This window comes from Eschrichtius robustus, chromosome 7 (assembly GCF_028021215.1).
Source record: "Eschrichtius robustus isolate mEscRob2 chromosome 7, mEscRob2.pri, whole genome shotgun sequence".
NCBI lineage: Eukaryota > Metazoa > Chordata > Mammalia > Artiodactyla > Eschrichtiidae > Eschrichtius > Eschrichtius robustus.
In genome coordinates this window covers 46920409-46941901 of record NC_090830.1, presented here as the reverse complement: position 1 = coordinate 46941901, position 21493 = coordinate 46920409, and positions in this window count along the sequence as shown.

Here is a 21493-nt window from a genome sequence, read left to right as displayed (position 1 = left end):
AGTTTTGTAAATGGCACCTGCCCTCCAAAAAATACTGAGGTCGAAAATCGACCAAAAAATTCTAGAGTGCAACCTTCCAAAAAGAAAATTTGAAGAGGTATATTATACTCACAGTTTTTTTCTTTTTTCTTTTAACAGAAAAGAAAAAGGCGTGGACAAATGATGAATTGTAGGAATTTTGACAGGCACGTAAACCCAAATTACAAAAACCTATCAGCTCACACCAGTCAGAATGGCCATCAACAAAAATCCTGCAAACAATATATGCTGACGTGATTGTGGAGAAATGCGTCCCCTCGATTCTAAGGGGGACGTGGTAAGAGTCACTAATGAAAGGACAAATGAGGTGCCTTGAAAAGGTAAACGTTGAGCTACCATAGCAGTCAATCAATCATACCCACTGCTGGGTCTATCACCTGAGAAAATGAAAATCAATAATCACAGGCTGGCAATCCTGCACTCCAGCAATATTTACCATAGGCAACACTTGGAAGCAACGGACATGTCCATCAACAGAGGAATGCACCAAGAAGAAGTGGTCCATGTACACAATGGAATATTAGCCATGGAAAACCTTGAAGCACTGCTCTTTGAGGCACCATAGATGAGCCTGGAGATAATCAAAAAACATGAAGTAGGTCGGAAAGCCAAAGACCTATAGCCTATATTATCACTTATGGCATTATCTAATAACTGACACAGATGAACATATTTCCAAAGAGAAAGACACTCACAGGCTTAGAAAACAAACTATGCTCATCTAAAAGGAAAGGAGGGGGGAAATTGAGAAATGAAGATTAGTGTTACTATACATATACAAATACATATTATATCCATGTATCAAAAAGACCGAACATATAGCAAGGGAGGTCGACGGAACACTGTAATATTTTACATGGGAAGAGGATCTGTACATTCATAGACATGCATAATGTACAAATGAACCAGATTGTGTACACCTAGGACAGACAATGTTCTAAATTTACCCAGATTAAAAAAAAAAATTAAAAACCAAGAAGAAGTAATGAGATATAAACTTATGGGGATTTCTCCTGGCAAATTCCATTCTAATTTACAACCTAGGACAATGACTTCCAGAAAGGCTCTGCTGCCCTAGTACCCAGATTGGGGAATGGAGAAATGCTACCTCCTTGAGGCCGTTTCCCACAACAGCAGCTTTGAACCCACTGCAAAAGGTCACTAAATTTTCACCAACTTGCAGTTCTGTAAATGGCACCCGCCCTCCAGAAAATTTCTGCGGTCAAAAATCGACCAAAAAATTCAAAAGAGGGCAACCTTCGAAGAAGACAATTTCAAGAGCTATATTGTACTCACGGTTTTTTCTTTTAAGAGAAAAGACAAAGGCGTAGGAATATGATGAATTTTAAAAATTTTAATGACATGCATACCCATATTACAAAACCTATCAGCTCAGAGCAGTCAGAATGGCCATTAGGAAAAATGCTGCAAAAAATAAATGGTGAAGGGAGTGTGGAGAAATGCGTACCCTCGGTTGTAAGGGGGGGGGCATGTAAAGAGCCACTAATGAAAACACAATGTAGGCGCTTTGAACAGGGAAACATTGAGCTACCAGTCAATCAATCACAACCACTGCTTGGCCTATCACCTGAGAAAATGAGAATCAAAAAGTCACAGGCTGGCAAACCTGTACGCCAGCAAGATTTACCATAGTCAGTACTTGGAAGCAATGAAAATGTCCATCAACCGAGGAATGCACCAAGAAGAAGTGGTCCACGTACACAATGGAATATTACTCTAATAATAAATATAAATTAAATTTAAAAACAAACAAAAGCAAGGAGACATCAACATTTGTGGGTTTATCCGGGCACATTGCACTCTAGTTTATAACCGAAGAACACCACTGGCCGGTAGGTCTGTTTCCCTGGTACCAGCATGGGGAACGTAGAAAGGCTGCCGCTCTCTGGCCGTTACCTGCAAAAGCAGGTTTAAAGCCTGAGCTAATGGTCACTTCATATGAACAAGTACTGCAGGGCTGTAAATGAAACCTGCCCTCAAAATATCTTGAGGGAGATAATGGCCAAAATATTTCAAATGGTGACACATACTTTAAGAAAACACTTTGAAGAAATAAGCTCTAATCACAGCTGGAAAAATAAAAAGGACATGTCTAAAAGCTCAATTTCAACGCATTATGAGACACATGCAAATTCAACCACAAAGAGGTATCAGCTCACACCACTCAGAATAACCATCAGCAAAAACTACAAAGAATAAATGCTGAAGGTGCTGGGAAGAAATGCATACCCTCAACTTTATGTGGGACGTAACCTGGAAAGAGCCACTAAAGAGAACAGAATAGAGGTGCCTTTAAAATGTAAACATTGAGCTACCATAGGATCCAGCAGACCTATTCCTGCACCTATAAACTAAGAAGACAGAATTGGAAGGACACAGGTACGCAAATCTGCATTGCATAGTATTCCCATAGCCAAGATATGGAAGTAACCAGAAAGTCCACCGACAGATGGGCGGACAAAGAAGGACTGCTACATGTACAGATGGAATATGAGCTTGTGAAAAAATGAAACAATGCCATTTGCAGCACCATAGATGAGTCTAGAAGTAATCACGCAACTTGGAGTAAGTGAGAAAGCGAAAGACCCATATCCTATCATATCACATATAGGTGTTACCTAAAAAATGATACAAACAAAGATATTTCCACAGAGAAACCCTATCATAGCTTCATTAAAAAAACTTATGGTTCACCAAATGGAAAGGTGTGAGATTGGATACATTACCATATTGAGGTTAACAGAGAGATACAAACACATGTGAAATATATAATCACCAAAGACCTACGCAATACCAAGAGGAGACTACTCAACATTGTGTCATAACCGACATGGGAAAAGGATCCGAAGAAGAATAGATATATGCATATGTGTGAAAGAACCACATCTTGCACACCTAGAACAAAGAAAACATTGTAATCAAGTTTGCTGTGGTAAAAAATAAAAATTAAGTTAAAAATACCAACAAGAAGTAATGAGACATAAACTTAAAGGGCTTTTTCCTCGCACATTCCATTCTAATTTACAACCTAGAACACCACTTCCAGTAAGGCGATGTTGCCCTAGTAACCAGATTTGGTAAAGGAGAAATGCTGCCGCCTTGTGGCCGATTCCCACAAGAGCAGCTTTTAACCCACAGCTAATGGTCACTTACCATTCACAAGGACTCAGGGCTGTAAAGGACACCTGCCCTAAAAAAGTGTGCTGAGGTAGGGAATGGATAAAAAAAAAATTCAAAACACGCAGGATTTTCAAGATAGTATAAAGAGGTAAGTTTTACTCACTCTCTTTTTAAAGAAAGGAAAATGGATAAAAGTTCCACCTCAGGAAGTATTAGACTCATGCAATCTAATCTACAAAAAGTTTTCAACTCACACCAGTCGACTGACCATTGGCAAAAAGTCTACAAACAATAAATGCTGAAGAGGTTTTAGAGAACTGTGTATCCTCTAGCTGCTGGTGAGATGTAAAAGGATTAAACGCTAATAATGAGAACAGAAAGGAGCTGCGTTGAAAAGGAAAAACTGAGGTACCATTCAATCCAGCAGGCGCACCAATGGGCCTCTCACCTGAGAAGACCAGAATGAAGAAGACCCGGGTTGCAAAAGCTGCACTGCAGCCTTATTTACAATAGACAAGACAGTGAAGCAACCAAAATGTCCATCAACAGATGAAAGGATAAAGAAGAAGTGATGGTCCATGTAGACAATGAATACTAGCCATGGAAAACAGTGAAACACTGCTCTTTGAGGCACCATAGATGATCTTGGAGATAATCACAGAACATGAGGTAAGTCGGAAAGCAAAAGTCCTATATCCTATGATATCACTTATAGGCGTTATCTAATAACGGACACAAATGAACATATTTCCACAAAGAAAGTCAATCACAGACTTATTTAAAAAAAGAAACTATGCTTATCTAAAAGGAAAGTTGGGGGGGATGGATAAATGAAGATTAGCGTTACCATATGTATACAGATACATATTATATACATATATCAAAAAGACCGACCCTATAGCAAGGAAGGTTTACAGAACACTCTGTAATAATTTACAGGGGAAGAGGATCTCTACATAAATAGGTATATAGAATATGTAGATGAACCAGAGTGTGTACACCTTGGACAAGCAACATTCTAACCATTACCCCAATTGAAAAAATTAAAACAACGAACTAGGAGTAATGAAACATAAACTTATGGGGGGTTTTCCTGGCACATTCCATCCAAATTTACAACCTAGGCAAACGACTTCCAGAACGGCTCTGCTGCCCTAGTACCCAGATTTGGGAATGGAGAAATGCTGCATCCTTGTGGCCGTTTCCCACAACAGCAGCTTTAAACCCACTGCCAAAAGTCACTAAATATTCACCAATGGCAGTTCTGTAAATGGCACCTGCCCTCCAAAAAATACTGAGGTCGAAAATCGACCAAAAAATTCTAGAGTGCAACCTTCCAAAAAGAAAATTTGAAGAGTTATATTATACTCACACTTTTTTTCTTTTTTCTTTTAACAGAAAAGAAAAAGGCGTGGACAAATGATGAGTTGTAGGAATTTTGACAGGCATGTAAACCCAAATTACAAAAACCTATCAGCTCACACCAGTCAGAATGGCCATCAACAAAAATCCTGCAAACAATATATGCTGACGTGATTGTGGAGAAATGTATCCCCTCGATTCTAAGGGGGACGTGGTAAGAGTCACTAATGAAAGGACAATTGAGGTGCCTTGAAAAGGTAAACGTTGAGCTACCATAGCAGTCAATCAATCATACCCACTGCTGGGTCTATCACCTGAGAAAATGAAAATCAATAATCACAGGCTGGCAATCCTGCACTCCAGCAATATTTACCATAGGCAACACTTGGAAGCAACGGACATGTCCATCAACAGAGGAATGCACCAAGAAGAAGTGGTCCATGTACACAATGGAATATTAGCCATGGAAAACCTTGAAGCACTGCTCTTTGAGGCACCATAGATGAGCCTGGAGATAATCACAAAACATGAAGTAGGTCGGAAAGCCAAAGACCTATAGCCTATATTATCACTTATGGCATTATCTAATAACTGACACAGATGAACATATTTCCAAAGGGAAAGACACTCACAGGCTTAGAAAACAAACTATGCTCATCTAAAAGGAAAGGAGGGGGGAAATTGAGAAATGAAGATTAGTGTTACTATACATATACAAATACATATTATATCCATGTATCAAAAAGACCGAACATATAGCAAGGGAGGTCGACGGAACACTGTAATATTTTACATGGAAAGAGGATCCGTACATTCATAGACATACATAATGTACAAATGAACCAGATTGTGTACACCTAGGACAGACAATGTTCTAAACTTTACCCAGATTAAAAAAACAATTTAAAAACCAAGAAGAAGTAATGAGACATAAACTTATGGGGATTTCTCCTGGCAAATTCCATTCTAATTTACAACCTAGGACAATGACTTCCAGAAAGGCTCTGCTGCCCTAGTACCCAGATTGGGGAATGGAGAAATGCTACCTCCTTGTGGCCGTTTCCCACAACAGCAGCTTTGAACCCACTGCAAAAGGTCACTAAATTTTCACCAACTCGCAGTTCTGTAAATGGCACCCGCCCTCCAGAAAATTTCTGCGGTCAAAAATCGACCAAAAAATTCAAAAGAGGGCAACCTTCGAAGAAGACAATTTCAAGAGCTATATTGTACTCAAGTTTTTTTTCTTTTAAGAGAAAAGACAAAGGCGTAGGAATATGATGAATTTTAAAAATTTTAATGACATGCATACCCATATTACAAAACCTATCAGCTCAGAGCAGTCAGAATGGCCATTAGGAAAAATGCTGCAAAAAATAAATAGTGAAGGGAGTGTGGAGAAATGCGTACCATCGGTTGTAAGGGGGGGGCATGTAAAGAGCCACTAATGAAAACACAATGTAGGCGCTTTGATCAGGGAAACATTGAGCTACCAGTCAATCAAACACAACGACTGCTTGGCCTATCACCTGAGAAAATGAGAATCAAAAAGTCACAGGCTGGCAAACCTGTACGCCAGCAAGATTTACCATAGTCAGTACTTGGAAGCAATGAAAATGTCCATCAACCGAGGAATGCACCAAGAAGAAGTGGTCCACGTACACAATGGAATATTACTCTAATAATAAATATAAATTAAATTTAAAAACAAACAAAAGCAAGGAGACATCAACATTTGTGGGTTTATCCGGGCACATTGCACTCTAGTTTATAACCGAAGAACACCACTGGCCGGTAGGTCTGTTTCCCTGGTACCAGCATGGGGAACGTAGAAAGGCTGCCGCTCTCTGGCCGTTACCTGCAAAAGCAGGTTTAAAGCCTGAGCTAATGGTCACTTCATATGAACAAGTACTGCAGGGCTGTAAATGAAACCTGCCCTCAAAATATCTTGAGGGAGATAATGGCCAAAATATTTCAAATGGTGACACATACTTTAAGAAAACACTTTGAAGAAATAAGCTCTAATCACAGCTGGAAAAATAAAAAGGACATGTTTAAAAGCTCAATTTCAACGCATTATGAGACACATGCAAATTCAACCATAAAGAGGTATCAGCTCACACCACTCAGAATAACCATCAGCAAAAACTACAAAGAATAAATGCTGAAGGTGCTGGGAAGAAATGCATACCCTCAACTTTATGTGGGACGTAACCTGGAAAGAGCCACTAAAGAGAACAGAATAGAGGTGCCTTTAAAATGTAAACATTGAGCTACCATAGGATCCAGCAGACCTATTCCTGCACCTATAAACTAAGAAGACAGAATTGGAAGGACACAGGTACGCAAATCTGCATTGCATAGTATTCCCATAGCCAAGATATGGAAGTAACCAAAAAGTCCACCGACAGATGGGCGGACAAAGAAGAACTGCTACATGTACAGATGGAATATGAGCTTGTGAAAAAATGAAACAATGCCATTTGCAGCACCATAGATGAGTCTAGAAGTAATCACACCACTTGGAGTAAGTGAGAAAGCGAAAGACCCATATCCTATCATATCACATATAGGTGTTACCTAAAAAATGATACAAACAAAGATATTTCCACAGAGAAACACTATCATAGCTTCATTAAAAAAACTTATGGTTCACCAAATGGAAAGGTGTGAGGATTGGATTCCATACCATATTGAGGTTAACAGAGAGTTACAAACACATGTGAAATATATAATCACCAAAGACCTACGCAATACCAAGAGGAGACTACTCAACATTGTGTCATAACCGACATGGGAAAAGGATCCGAAGAAGAATAGATATATGCATATGTGTGAAAGAACCACATCTTGCACACCTAGAACAAAGAAAACATTGTAATCAAGTTTGCTGTGATAAAAAATAAAAATTAAGTTAAAAATACCAACAAGAAGTAATGAGACATAAACTTAAAGGGCTTTTTCCTCGCACATTCCATTCTAATTTACAACCTAGAACACCACTTCCAGTAAGGCTCTGTTGCCCTAGTAACCAGATTTGGTAAAGGAGAAATGCTGCCGCCTTGTGGCCGATTCCCGCAAGAGCAGCTTTTAACCCACAGCTAATGGTCACTTACCATTCACAAGGACTCAGGGCTGTAAAGGACACCTGCCCTAAAAAAGTGTGCTGAGGTAGGGAATGGATAAAAAAAAATTCAAAACACGCAGGATTTTCAAGATAGTATAAAGAGGTAAGTTTTACTCTCTCTCTTTTTAAAGAAAGGAAAATGGATAAAAGTTCCACCTCAGGAAGTATTAGACTCATGCAATCTAATCTACAAAAAGTTTTCAACTCACACCAGTCGACTGACCATTGGCAAAAAGTCTACAAACAATAAATGCTGAAGAGGTTTTAGAGAACTGTGTATCCTCTAGCTGCTGGTGAGATGTAAAAGGGTTAAACGCTAATAATGAGAACAGAAAGGAGCTGCGTTGAAAAGGAAAAACTGAGGTACCATTCAATCCAGCAGGCGCACCAATGGGCCTCTCACCTGAGAAGACCAGAATGAAGAAGACCCGGGTTGCAAAAGCTGCACTGCAGCCTTATTCACAATAGACAAGACAGTGAAGCAACCAAAATGTCCATCAACAGATGAAAGGATAAAGAAGAAGTGGAGGTCCATGTAGACAATGAATACTAGGCATGGAAAACAGTGAAACACTGCTCTTTGACGCACCATAGATGATCTTGGAGATAATCACAGAACATGAGGTAAGTCGGAAAGCAAAAGTCCTATATCCTATGATATCACTTATAGGCGTTATCTAATAACGGACACAAATGAACATATTTCCACAAAGAAAGTCAATCACAGACTTATTAAAAAAAAAAACTATGCTTATCTAAAAGGAAAGGTGGGGGGGTTGGATAAATGAAGATTAGCGTTACCATATGTATACAAATACATATTATATATATATATCAAAAAGACCGACCCTATAGCAAGGAAGGTTTACGGAACACTCTGTAATAATTTACAGGGGAAGAGGATCTCTACATAAATAGGTATATAGAATATGTAGATGGACCAGAGTGTGTACACCTTGGACAAGCAACATTCTAACCATTACCCCAATTGAAAAAATTAAAACAACGAACTAGGAGTAATGAGACATAAACTTATGGGGGGTTTTCCTGGCACATTCCATCCAAATTTACAACCTAGGCAAACGACTTCCAGAACGGCTCTGCTGCCCTAGTACCCAGATTTGGGAATGGAGAAATGCTGCATCCTTGTGGCCGTTTCCCACAACAGCAGCTTTAAACCCACTGCCAAAGGTCACTAAATATTCACCAATGGCAGTTCTGTAAATGGCACCTGCCCTCCAAAAAATACTGAGGTCGAAAATCGACCAAAAAATTCTAGAGTGCAACCTTCCAAAAAGAAAATTTGAAGAGGTATATTATACTCACACTTTTTTTCTTTTTTCTTTTAACAGAAAAGAAAAAGGCGTGGACAAATGATGAATTGTAGGAATTTTGACAGGCATGTAAACCCAAATTACAAAAACCTATCAGCTCACACCAGTCAGAATGGCCATGAACAAAAATCCTGCAAACAATATATGCTGACGTGATTGTGGAGAAATGCGTCCCCTCGATTCTAAGGGGGACGTGGTAAGAGTCACTAATGAAAGGACAATTGAGGTGCCTTGAAAAGGTAAACGTTGAGCTACCATAGCAGTCAATCAATCATACCCACTGCTGGGTCTATCACCTGAGAAAATGAAAATCAATAATCACAGGCTGGCAATCCTGCACTCCAGCAATATTTACCATAGGCAACACTTGGAAGCAACGGACATGTCCATCAACAGAGGAATGCACCAAGAAGAAGTGGTCCATGTACACAATGGAATATTAGCCATGGAAAACCTTGAAGCACTGCTCTTTGAGGCACCATAGATGAGCCTGGAGATAATCAAAAAACATGAAGTAGGTCGGAAAGCCAAAGACCTATAGCCTATATTATCACTTATGGCATTATCTAATAACTGACACAGATGAACATATTTCCAAAGAGAAAGACACTCACAGGCTTAGAAAACAAACTATGCTCATCTAAAAGGAAAGGAGGGGGGAAATTGAGAAATGAAGATTAGTGTTACTATACATATACAAATACATATTATATCCATGTATCAAAAAGACCGAACATATAGCAAGGGAGGTCGACGGAACACTGTAATATTTTACATGGGAAGAGGATCTGTACATTCATAGACATGCATAATGTACAAATGAACCAGATTGTGTACACCTAGGACAGACAATGTTCTAAATTTACCCAGATTAAAAAAAAAAAATTAAAAACCAAGAAGAAGTAATGAGATATAAACTTATGGGGATTTCTCCTGGCAAATTCCATTCTAATTTACAACCTAGGACAATGACTTCCAGAAAGGCTCTGCTGCCCTAGTACCCAGATTGGGGAATGGAGAAATGCTACCTCCTTGAGGCCGTTTCCCACAACAGCAGCTTTGAACCCACTGCAAAAGGTCACTAAATTTTCACCAACTTGCAGTTCTGTAAATGGCACCCGCCCTCCAGAAAATTTCTGCGGTCAAAAATCGACCAAAAAATTCAAAAGAGGGCAACCTTCGAAGAAGACAATTTCAAGAGCTATATTGTACTCACGATTTTTTCTTTTAAGAGAAAAGACAAAGGCGTAGGAATATGATGAATTTTAAAAATTTTAATGACATGCATACCCATATTACAAAACCTATCAGCTCAGAGCAGTCAGAATGGCCATTAGGAAAAATGCTGCAAAAAATAAATGGTGAAGGGAGTGTGGAGAAATGCGTACCCTCGGTTGTAAGGGGGCGGCATGTAAAGAGCCACTAATGAAAACACAATGTAGGCGCTTTGAACAGGGAAACATTGAGCTACCAGTCAATTAATCATAACCACTGCTTGGCCTATCACCTGAGAAAATGAGAATCAAAAAGTCACAGGCTGGCAAACCTGTACGCCAGCAAGATTTACCATAGTCAGCACTTGGAAGCAATGAAAATGTCCATCAACCGAGGAATGCACCAAGAAGAAGTGGTCCACGTACACAATGGAATATTACTCTAATAATAAATATAAATTAAATTTAAAAACAAACAAAAGCAAGGAGACATCAACATTTGTGGGTTTATCCGGGCACATTGCACTCTGGTTTATAACCGAAGAACACCACTGGCCGGTAGGTCTGTTTCCCTGGTACCAGCATGGGGAACGTAGAAAGGCTGCCGCTCTCTGGCCGTTACCTGCTAAAGCAGGTTTAAAGCCTGAGCTAATGGTCACTTCATATGAACAAGTACTGCGGGGCTGTAAATGAAACCTGCCCTCAAAATATCTTGAGGGAGATAATGGCCAAAATATTTCAAATGGTGACACATACTTTAAGAAAACATTTTGAAGAAATAAGCTCTAATCACAGCTGGAAAAATAAAAAGGACATGTCTAAAAGCTCAATTTCAACGCATTATGAGACACATGCAAATTCAACCACAAAGAGGTATCAGCTCACACCACTCAGAATAACCATCAGCAAAAACTACAAAGAATAAATGCTGAAGGTGCTGGGAAGAAATGCATACCCTCAACTTTATGTGGGACGTAACCTGGAAAGAGCCACTAAAGAGAACAGAATAGAGGTGCCTTTAAAATGTAAACATTGAGCTACCATAGGATCCAGCAGACCTATTCCTGCACCTATAAACTAAGAAGACAGAATTGGAAGGACACAGGTACGCAAATCTGCATTGCATAGTATTCCCATAGCCAAGATATGGAAGTAACCAAAAAGTCCACCGACAGATGGGCGGACAAAGAAGAACTGCTACATGTACAGATGGAATATGAGCTTGTGAAAAAATGAAACAATGCCATTTGCAGCACCATAAATGAGTCTAATAGTAATCACGCCACTTGGAGTAAGTGAGAAAGCGAAAGACCCATATCCTATCATATCACATATAGGTGTTACCTAAAAAATGATACAAACAAAGATATTTCCACAGAGAAACACTATCATAGCTTCATTAAAAAAACTTATGGTTCACCAAATGGAAAGGTGTGAGGATTGGATACATTACCATATTGAGGTTAACAGAGAGATACAAACACATGTGAAATATATAATCACCAAAGACCTACGCAATACCAAGAGGAGACTACTCAACATTGTGTCATAACCGACATGGGAAAAGGATCCGAAGAAGAATAGATATATGCATATGTGTGAAAGAACCACATCTTGCACACCTAGAACAAAGAAAACATTGTAATCAAGTTTGCTGTGGTAAAAAATAAAAATTAAGTTAAAAATACCAACAAGAAGTAATGAGACATAAACTTAAAGGGCTTTTTCCTCGCACATTCCATTCTAATTTACAACCTAGAACACCACTTCCAGTAAGGCTCTGTTGCCCTAGTAACCAGATTTGGTAAAGGAGAAATGCTGCCGCCTTGTGGCCGATTCCCGCAAGAGCAGCTTTTAACCCACAGCTAATGGTCACTTACCATTCACAAGGACTCAGGGCTGTAAAGGACACCTGCCCTAAAAAAGTGTGCTGAGGTAGGGAATGGATAAAAAAAAAATTCAAAACACGCAGGATTTTCAAGATAGTATAAAGAGGTAAGTTTTACTCACTCTCTTTTTAAAGAAAGGAAAATGGATAAAAGTTCCACCTCAGGAAGTATTAGACTCATACAATCTAATCTACAAAAAGTTTTCAACTCACACCAGTCGACTGACCATTGGCAAAAAGTCTACAAACAATAAATGCTGAAGAGGTTTTAGAGAACTGTGTATCCTCTAGCTGCTGGTGAGATGTAAAAGGGTTAAACGCTAATAATGAGAACAGAAAGGAGCTGCGTTGAAAAGGAAAAACTGAGGTACCATTCAATCCAGCAGGCGCACCAATGGGCCTCTCACCTGAGAAGACCAGAATGAAGAAGACCCGGGTTGCAAAAGCTGCACTGCAGCCTTATTCACAATAGACAAGACAGTGAAGCAACCAAAATGTCCATCAACAGATGAAAGGATAAAGAAGAAGTGGTGGTCCATGTAGACAATGAATACTAGGCATGGAAAACAGTGAAACACTGCTCTTTGAGGCACCATAGATGATCTTGGAGATAATCACAGAACATGAGGTAAGTCGGAAAGCAAAAGTCCTATATCCTATGATATCACTTATAGGCGTTATCTAATAACGGACACAAATGAACATATTTCCACAAAGAAAGTCAATCACAGACTTATTTAAAAAAAGAAACTATGCTTATCTAAAAGGAAAGTTGGGGGGGATGGATAAATGAAGATTAGCGTTACCATATGTATACAGATACATATTATATACATATATCAAAAAGACCGACCCTATAGCAAGGAAGGTTTACAGAACACTCTGTAATAATTTACAGGGGAAGAGGATCTCTACATAAATAGGTATATAGAATATGTAGATGAACCAGAGTGTGTACACCTTGGACAAGCAACATTCTAACCATTACCCCAATTGAAAAAATTAAAACAACGAACTAGGAGTAATGAAACATAAACTTATGGGGGGTTTTCCTGGCACATTCCATCCAAATTTACAACCTAGGCAAACGACTTCCAGAACGGCTCTGCTGCCCTAGTACCCAGATTTGGGAATGGAGAAATGCTGCATCCTTGTGGCCGTTTCCCACAACAGCAGCTTTAAACCCACTGCCAAAAGTCACTAAATATTCACCAATGGCAGTTCTGTAAATGGCACCTGCCCTCCAAAAAATACTGAGGTCGAAAATCGACCAAAAAATTCTAGAGTGCAACCTTCCAAAAAGAAAATTTGAAGAGTTATATTATACTCACACTTTTTTTCTTTTTTCTTTTAACAGAAAAGAAAAAGGCGTGGACAAATGATGAATTGTAGGAATTTTGACAGGCATGTAAACCCAAATTACAAAAACCTAACAGCTCACACCAGTCAGAATGGCCATCAACAAAAATCCTGCAAACAATATATGCTGACGTGATTGTGGAGAAATGTGTCCCCTCGATTCTAAGGGGGACGTGGTAAGAGTCACTAATGAAAGGACAATTGAGGTGCCTTGAAAAGGTAAACGTTGAGCTACCATAGCAGTCAATCAATCATACCCACTGCTGGGTCTATCACCTGAGAAAATGAAAATCAATAATCACAGGCTGGCAATCCTGCACTCCAGCAATATTTACCATAGGCAACACTTGGAAGCAACGGACATGTCCATCAACAGAGGAATGCACCAAGAAGAAGTGGTCCATGTACACAATGGAATATTAGCCATGGAAAACCTTGAAGCACTGCTCTTTGAGGCACCATAGATGAGCCTGGAGATAATCACAAAACATGAAGTAGGTCGGAAAGCCAAAGACCTATAGCCTATATTATCACTTATGGCATTATCTAATAACTGACACAGATGAACATATTTCCAAAGGGAAAGACACTCACAGGCTTAGAAAACAAACTATGCTCATCTAAAAGGAAAGGAGGGGGGAGATTGAGAAATGAAGATTAGTGTTACTATACATATACAAATACATATTATATCCATGTATCAAAAAGACCGAACATATAGCAAGGGAGGTCGACGGAACACTGTAATATTTTACATGGGAAGAGGATCCGTACATTCATAGACATACATAATGTACAAATGAACCAGATTGTGTACACCTAGGACAGACAATGTTCTAAACTTTACCCAGATTAAAAAAAAAATTTAAAAACCAAGAAGAAGTAATGAGACATAAACTTATGGGGATTTCTCCTGGCAAATTCCATTCTAATTTACAACCTAGGACAATGACTTCCAGAAAGGCTCTGCTGCCCTAGTACCCAGATTGGGGAATGGAGAAATGCTACCTCCTTGTGGCCGTTTCCCACAACAGCAGCTTTGAACCCACTGCAAAAGGTCACTAAATTTTCACCAACTCGCAGTTCTGTAAATGGCACCCGCCCTCCAGAAAATTTCTGCGGTCAAAAATCGACCAAAAAATTCAAAAGAGGGCAACCTTCGAAGAAGACAATTTCAAGAGCTATATTGTACTCACGTTTTTTTTTCTTTTAAGAGAAAAGACAAAGGCGTAGGAATATGATGAATTTTAAAAATTTTAATGACATGCATACCCATATTACAAAACCTATCAGCTCAGAGCATTCAGAATGGCCATTAGGAAAAATGCTGCAAAAAATAAATAGTGAAGGGAGTGTGGAGAAATGCGTACCATCGGTTGTAAGGGGGGGGCATGTAAAGAGCCACTAATGAAAACACAATGTAGGCGCTTTGAACAGGGAAACATTGAGCTACCAGTCAATCAAACACAACCACTGCTTGGCCTATCACCTGAGAAAATGTGAATCAAAAAGTCACAGGCTGGCAAACCTGTACGCCAGCAAGATTTACCATAGTCAGTACTTGGAAGCAATGAAAATGTCCATCAACCGAGGAATGCACCAAGAAGAAGTGGTCCACGTACACAATGGAATATTACTCTAATAATAAATATAAATTAAATTTAAAAACAAACAAAAGCAAGGAGACATCAACATTTGTGGGTTTATCCGGGCACATTGCACTCTAGTTTATAACCGAAGAACACCACTGGCCGGTAGGTCTGTTTCCCTGGTACCAGCATGGGGAACGTAGAAAGGCTGCCGCTCTCTGGCCGTTACCTGCAAAAGCAGGTTTAAAGCCTGAGCTAATGGTCACTTCATATGAACAAGTACTGCAGGGCTGTAAATGAAACCTGCCCTCAAAATATCTTGAGGGAGATAATGGCCAAAATATTTCAAATGGTGACACATACTTTAAGAAAACACTTTGAAGAAATAAGCTCTAATCACAGCTGGAAAAATAAAAAGGACATGTGTAAAAGCTCAATTTCAACGCATTATGAGACACATGCAAATTCAACCATAAAGAGGTATCAGCTCACACCACTCAGAATAACCATCAGCAAAAACTACAAAGAATAAATGCTGAAGGTGCTGGGAAGAAATGCATAGCCTCAACTTTATGTGGGACGTAACCTGGAAAGAGCCACTAAAGAGAACAGAATAGAGGTGCCTTTAAAATGTAAACATTGAGCTACCATAGGATCCAGCAGACCTATTCCTGCACCTATAAACTAAGAAGACAGAATTGGAAGGACACAGGTACGCAAATCTGCATTGCATAGTGTTCCCATAGCCAAGATATGGAAGTAACCAAAAAGTCCACCGACAGATGGGCGGACAAAGAAGAACTGCTACATGTACAGATGGAATATGAGCTTGTGAAAAAATGAAACAATGCCATTTGCAGCACCATAGATGAGTCTAGAAGTAATCACACCACTTGGAGTAAGTGAGAAAGCGAAAGACCCATATCCTATCATATCACATATAGGTGTTACCTAAAAAATGATACAAACAAAGATATTTCCACAGAGAAACACTATCATAGCTTCATTAAAAAAACTTATGGTTCACCAAATGGAAAGGTGTGAGGATTGGATTCCATACCATATTGAGGTTAACAGAGAGTTACAAACACATGTGAAATATATAATCACCAAAGACCTACGCAATACCAAGAGGAGACTACTCAACATTGTGTCATAACCGACATGGGAAAAGGATCCGAAGAAGAATAGATATATGCATATGTGTGAAAGAACCACATCTTGCACACCTAGAACAAAGAAAACATTGTAATCAAGTTTGCTGTGATAAAAAATAAAAATTAAGTTAAAAATACCAACAAGAAGTAATGAGACATAAACTTAAAGGGCTTTTTCCTCGCACATTCCATTCTAATTTACAACCTAGAACACCACTTCCAGTAAGGCTCTGTTGCCCTAGTAACCAGATTTGGTAAAGGAGAAATGCTGCCGCCTTGTGGCCGATTCCCGCAAGAGCAGCTTTTAACCCACAGCTAATGGTCACTTACCATTCACAAGGACTCAGGGCTGTAAAGGACACCTGCCCTAAAAAAGTGTGCTGAGGTAGGGAATGGATAAAAAAAAATTCAAAACACGCAGGATTTTCAAGATAGTATAAAGAGGTAAGTTTTACTCACTCTCTTTTTAAAGAAAGGAAAATGGATAAAAGTTCCACCTCAGGAAGTATTAGACTCATGCAATCTAATCTACAAAAAGTTTTCAACTCACACCAGTCGACTGACCATTGGCAAAAAGTCTACAAACAATAAATGCTGAAGAGGTTTTAGAGAACTGTGTATCCTCTAGCTGCTGGTGAGATGTAAAAGGGTTAAACGCTAATAATGAGAAGAGAAAGGAGCTGCGTTGAAAAGGAAAAACTGAGGTACCATTCAATCCAGCAGGCGCACCAATGGGCCTCTCACCTGAGAAGACCAGAATGAAGAAGACCCGGGTTGCAAAAGCTGCACTGCAGCCTTATTCACAATAGACAAGACAGTGAAGCAACCAAAATGTCCATCAACAGATGAAAGGATAAAGAAGAAGTGGAGGTCCAAGTAGACAATGAATACTAGGCATGGAAAACAGTGAAACACTGCTCTTTGAGGCACCATAGATGATCTTGGAGATAATCACAGAACATGAGGTAAGTCGGAAAGCAAAAGTCCTATATCCTATGATATCACTTATAGGCGTTATCTAATAACGGACACAAATGAACATATTTCCACAAAGAAAGTCAATCACAGACTTATTTAAAAAAAAAAAAAAACTATGCTTATCTAAAAGGAAAGGTGGGGGGGATGGATAAATGAAGATTAGCGTTACCATATGTATACAAATACATATTATATACATATATCAAAAAGACCGACCCTATAGCAAGGAAGGTTTACGGAACACTCTGTAATAATTTACAGGGGAAGAGGATCTCTACATAAATAGGTATATAGAATATGTAGATGGACCAGAGTGTGTACACCTTGGACAAGCAACATTCTAACCATTACCCCAATTGAAAAAATTAAAACAACGAACTAGGAGTAATGAGACATAAACTTATGGGGGGTTTTCCTGGCACATTCCATCCAAATTTACAACCTAGGCAAACGACTTCCAGAACGGCTCTGCTGCCCTAGTACCCAGATTTGGGAATGGAGAAATGCTGCATCCTTGTGGCCGTTTCCCACAACAGCAGCTTTAAACCCACTGCCAAAGGTCACTAAATATTCACCAATGGCAGTTCTGTAAATGGCACCTGCCCTCCAAAAAATACTGAGGTCGAAAATCGACCAAAAAATTCTAGAGTGCAACCTTCTAAAAAGAAAATTTGAAGAGGTATATTATACTCACAGTTTTTTTCTTTTTTCTTTTAACAGAAAAGAAAAAGGCGTGGACAAATGATGAATTGTAGGAATTTTGACAGGCATGTAAACCCAAATTACAAAAACCTATCAGCTCACACCAGTCAGAATGGCCATCAACAAAAATCCTGCAAACAATATATGCTGACGTGATTGTGGAGAAATGCGTCCCCTCGATTCTAAGGGGGACGTGGTAAGAGTCACTAATGAAAGGACAATTGAGGTGCCTTGAAAAGGTAAACGTTGAGCTACCATAGCAGTCAATCAATCATACCCACTGCTGGGTCTATCACCTGAGAAAATGAAAATCAATAATCACAGGCTGGCAATCCTGCACTCCAGCAATATTTACCATAGGCAACACTTGGAAGCAACGGACATGTCCATCAACAGAGGAATGCACCAAGAAGAAGTGGTCCATGTACACAATGGAATATTAGCCATGGAAAACCTTGAAGCACTGCTCTTTGAGGCACCATAGATGAGCCTGGAGATAATCACAAAACATGAAGTAGGTCGGAAAGCCAAAGACCTATAGCCTATATTATCACTTATGGCATTATCTAATAACTGACACAGATGAACATATTTCCAAAGAGAAAGACACTCACAGGCTTAGAAAACAAACTATGCTCATCTAAAAGGAAAGGAGGGGGGAAATTGAGAAATGAAGATTAGTGTTACTATACATATACAAATACATATTATATCCATGTATCAAAAAGACCGAACATATAGCAAGGGAGGTCGACGGAACACTGTAATATTTTACATGGGAAGAGGATCTGTACATTCATAGACATGCATAATGTACAAATGAACCAGAATGTGTACACCTAGGACAGACAATGTTCTAAATTTACCCAGATTAAAAAAAAAAAATTTAAAAACCAAGAAGAAGTAATGAGATATAAACTTATGGGGATTTCTCCTGGCAAATTCCATTCTAATTTACAACCTAGGACAATGACTTCCAGAAAGGCTCTGCTGCCCTAGTACCCAGATTGGGGAATGGAGAAATGCTACCTCCTTGAGGCCGTTTCCCACAACAGCAGCTTTGAACCCACTGCAAAAGGTCACTAAATTTTCACCAACTCGCAGTTCTGTAAATGGCACCCGCCCTCCAGAAAATTTCTGCGGTCAAAAATCGACCAAAAAATTCAAAAGAGGGCAACCTTCGAAGAAGACAATTTCAAGAGGTATATTGTACTCACGGTTTTTTCTTTTAAGAGAAAAGACAAAGGCGTAGGAATATGATGAATTTTAAAAATTTTAATGACATGCATACCCATATTACAAAACCTATCAGCACAGAGCAGTCAGAATGGCCATTAGGAAAAATGCTGCAAAAAATAAATGGTGAAGGGAGTGTGGAGAAATGCGTACCCTCGGTTGTAAGGGGGGGGCATGTAAAGAGCCACTAATGAAAACACAATGTAGGCGCTTTGAACAGGGAAACATTGAGCTACCAGTCAATCAATCACAACCACTGCTTGGCCTATCACCTGAGAAAATGAGAATCAAAAAGTCACAGGCTGGCAAACCTGTACGCCAGCAAGATTTACCATAGTCAGTACTTGGAAGCAATGAAAATGTCCATCAACCGAGGAATGCACCAAGAAGAAGTGGTCCACGTACACAATGGAATATTACTCTAATAATAAATATAAATTAAATTTAAAAACAAACAAAAGCAAGGAGACATCAACATTTGTGGGTTTATCCGGGCACATTGCACTCTAGTTTATAACCGAAGAACACCACTGGCCGGTAGGTCTGTTTCCCTGGTACCAGCATGGGGAACGTAGAAAGGCTGCCGCTCTCTGGCCGTTACCTGTAAAAGCAGGTTTAAAGCCTGAGCTAATGGTCACTTCATATGAACAAGTACTGCGGGGCTGTAAATGAAACCTGCCCTCAAAATATCTTGAGGGAGATAATGGCCAAAATATTTCAAATGGTGACACATACTTTAAGAAAACACTTTGAAGAAATAAGCTCTAATCACAGCTGGAAAAATAAAAAGGACATGTCTAAAAGCTCAATTTCAACGCATTATGAGACACATGCAAATTCAACCACAAAGAGGTATCAGCTCACACCACTCAGAATAACCATCAGCAAAAACTACAAAGAATAAATGCTGAAGGTGCTGGGAAGAAATGCATACCCTCAACTTTATGTGGGACGTAACCTGGAAAGAGCCACTAAAGAGAACAGAATAGAGGTGCCTTTAAAATGTAAACATTGAGCTACCATAGGATCCAGCAGACCTATTCCTGGACCTATAAACTAAGAAGACAGAATTGGAAGGACACAGGTACGCAAATCTGCATTGCATAGTATTCCCATAGCCAAGATATGGAAGTAACCAGAAAGTCCACCGACAGATGGGCGGACAAAGAAGGACTGCTACATGTACAGATGGAATATGAGCTTGTGAAAAAATGAAACAATGCCATTTGCAGCACCATAGATGAGTCTAGAAGTAATCACGCAACTTGGAGTAAGTGAGAAAGCGAAAGACCCATATCCTATCATATCACATATAGGTGTTACCTAAAAAATGATACAAACAAAGATATTTCCACAGAGAAACACTATCATAGCTTCATTAAAAAAACTTATGGTTCACCAAATGGAAAGGTGTGAGGATTGGATACATTACCATATTGAGGTTAACAGAGAGATACAAACACATGTGAAATATATAATCACCAAAGACCTACGCAATACCAAGAGGAGACTACTCAACATTGTGTCATAACCAACATGGGAAAAGGATCCGAAGAAGAATAGATATATGCATATGTGTGAAAGAACCACATCTTGCACACCTAGAACAAAGAAAACATTGTAATCAAGTTTGCTGTGATAAAAAATAAAAATTAAGTTAAAAATACCAACAAGAAGTAATGAGACATAAACTTAAAGGGCTTTTTCCTCGCACATTCCATTCTAATTTACAACCTAGAACACCACTTCCAGTAAGGCTCTGTTGCCCTAGTAACCAGATTTGGTAAAGGAGAAATGCTGCCGCCTTGTGGCCGATTCCCGCAAGAGCAGCTTTTAACCCACAGCTAATGGTCACTTACCATTCACAAGGACTCAGGGCTGTAAAGGACACCTGCCCTAAAAAAGTGTGCTGAGGTAGGGAATGGATAAAAAAAAAATTCAAAACACGCAGGATTTTCAAGATAGTATAAAGAGGTAAGTTTTACTCACTCTCTTTTTAAAGAAAGGAAAATGGATAAAAGTTCCATCTCAGGAAGTATTAGACTCATGCAATCTAATCTACAAAAAGTTTTCAACTCACACCAGTCGACTGACCATTGGCAAAAAGTCTACAAACAATAAATGCTGAAGAGGTTTTAGAGAACTGCGTATCCTCTAGCTGCTGGTGAGATGTAAAAGGGTTAAACGCTAATAATGAGAACAGAAAGGAGCTGCGTTGAAAAGGAAAAACTGAGGTACCATTCAATCCAGCAGGCGCACCAATGGGCCTCTCACCTGAGAAGACCAGAATGAAGAAGACCCGGGTTGCAAAAGCTGCACTGCAGCCTTATTCACAATAGACAAGACAGTGAAGCAACCAAAATGTCCATC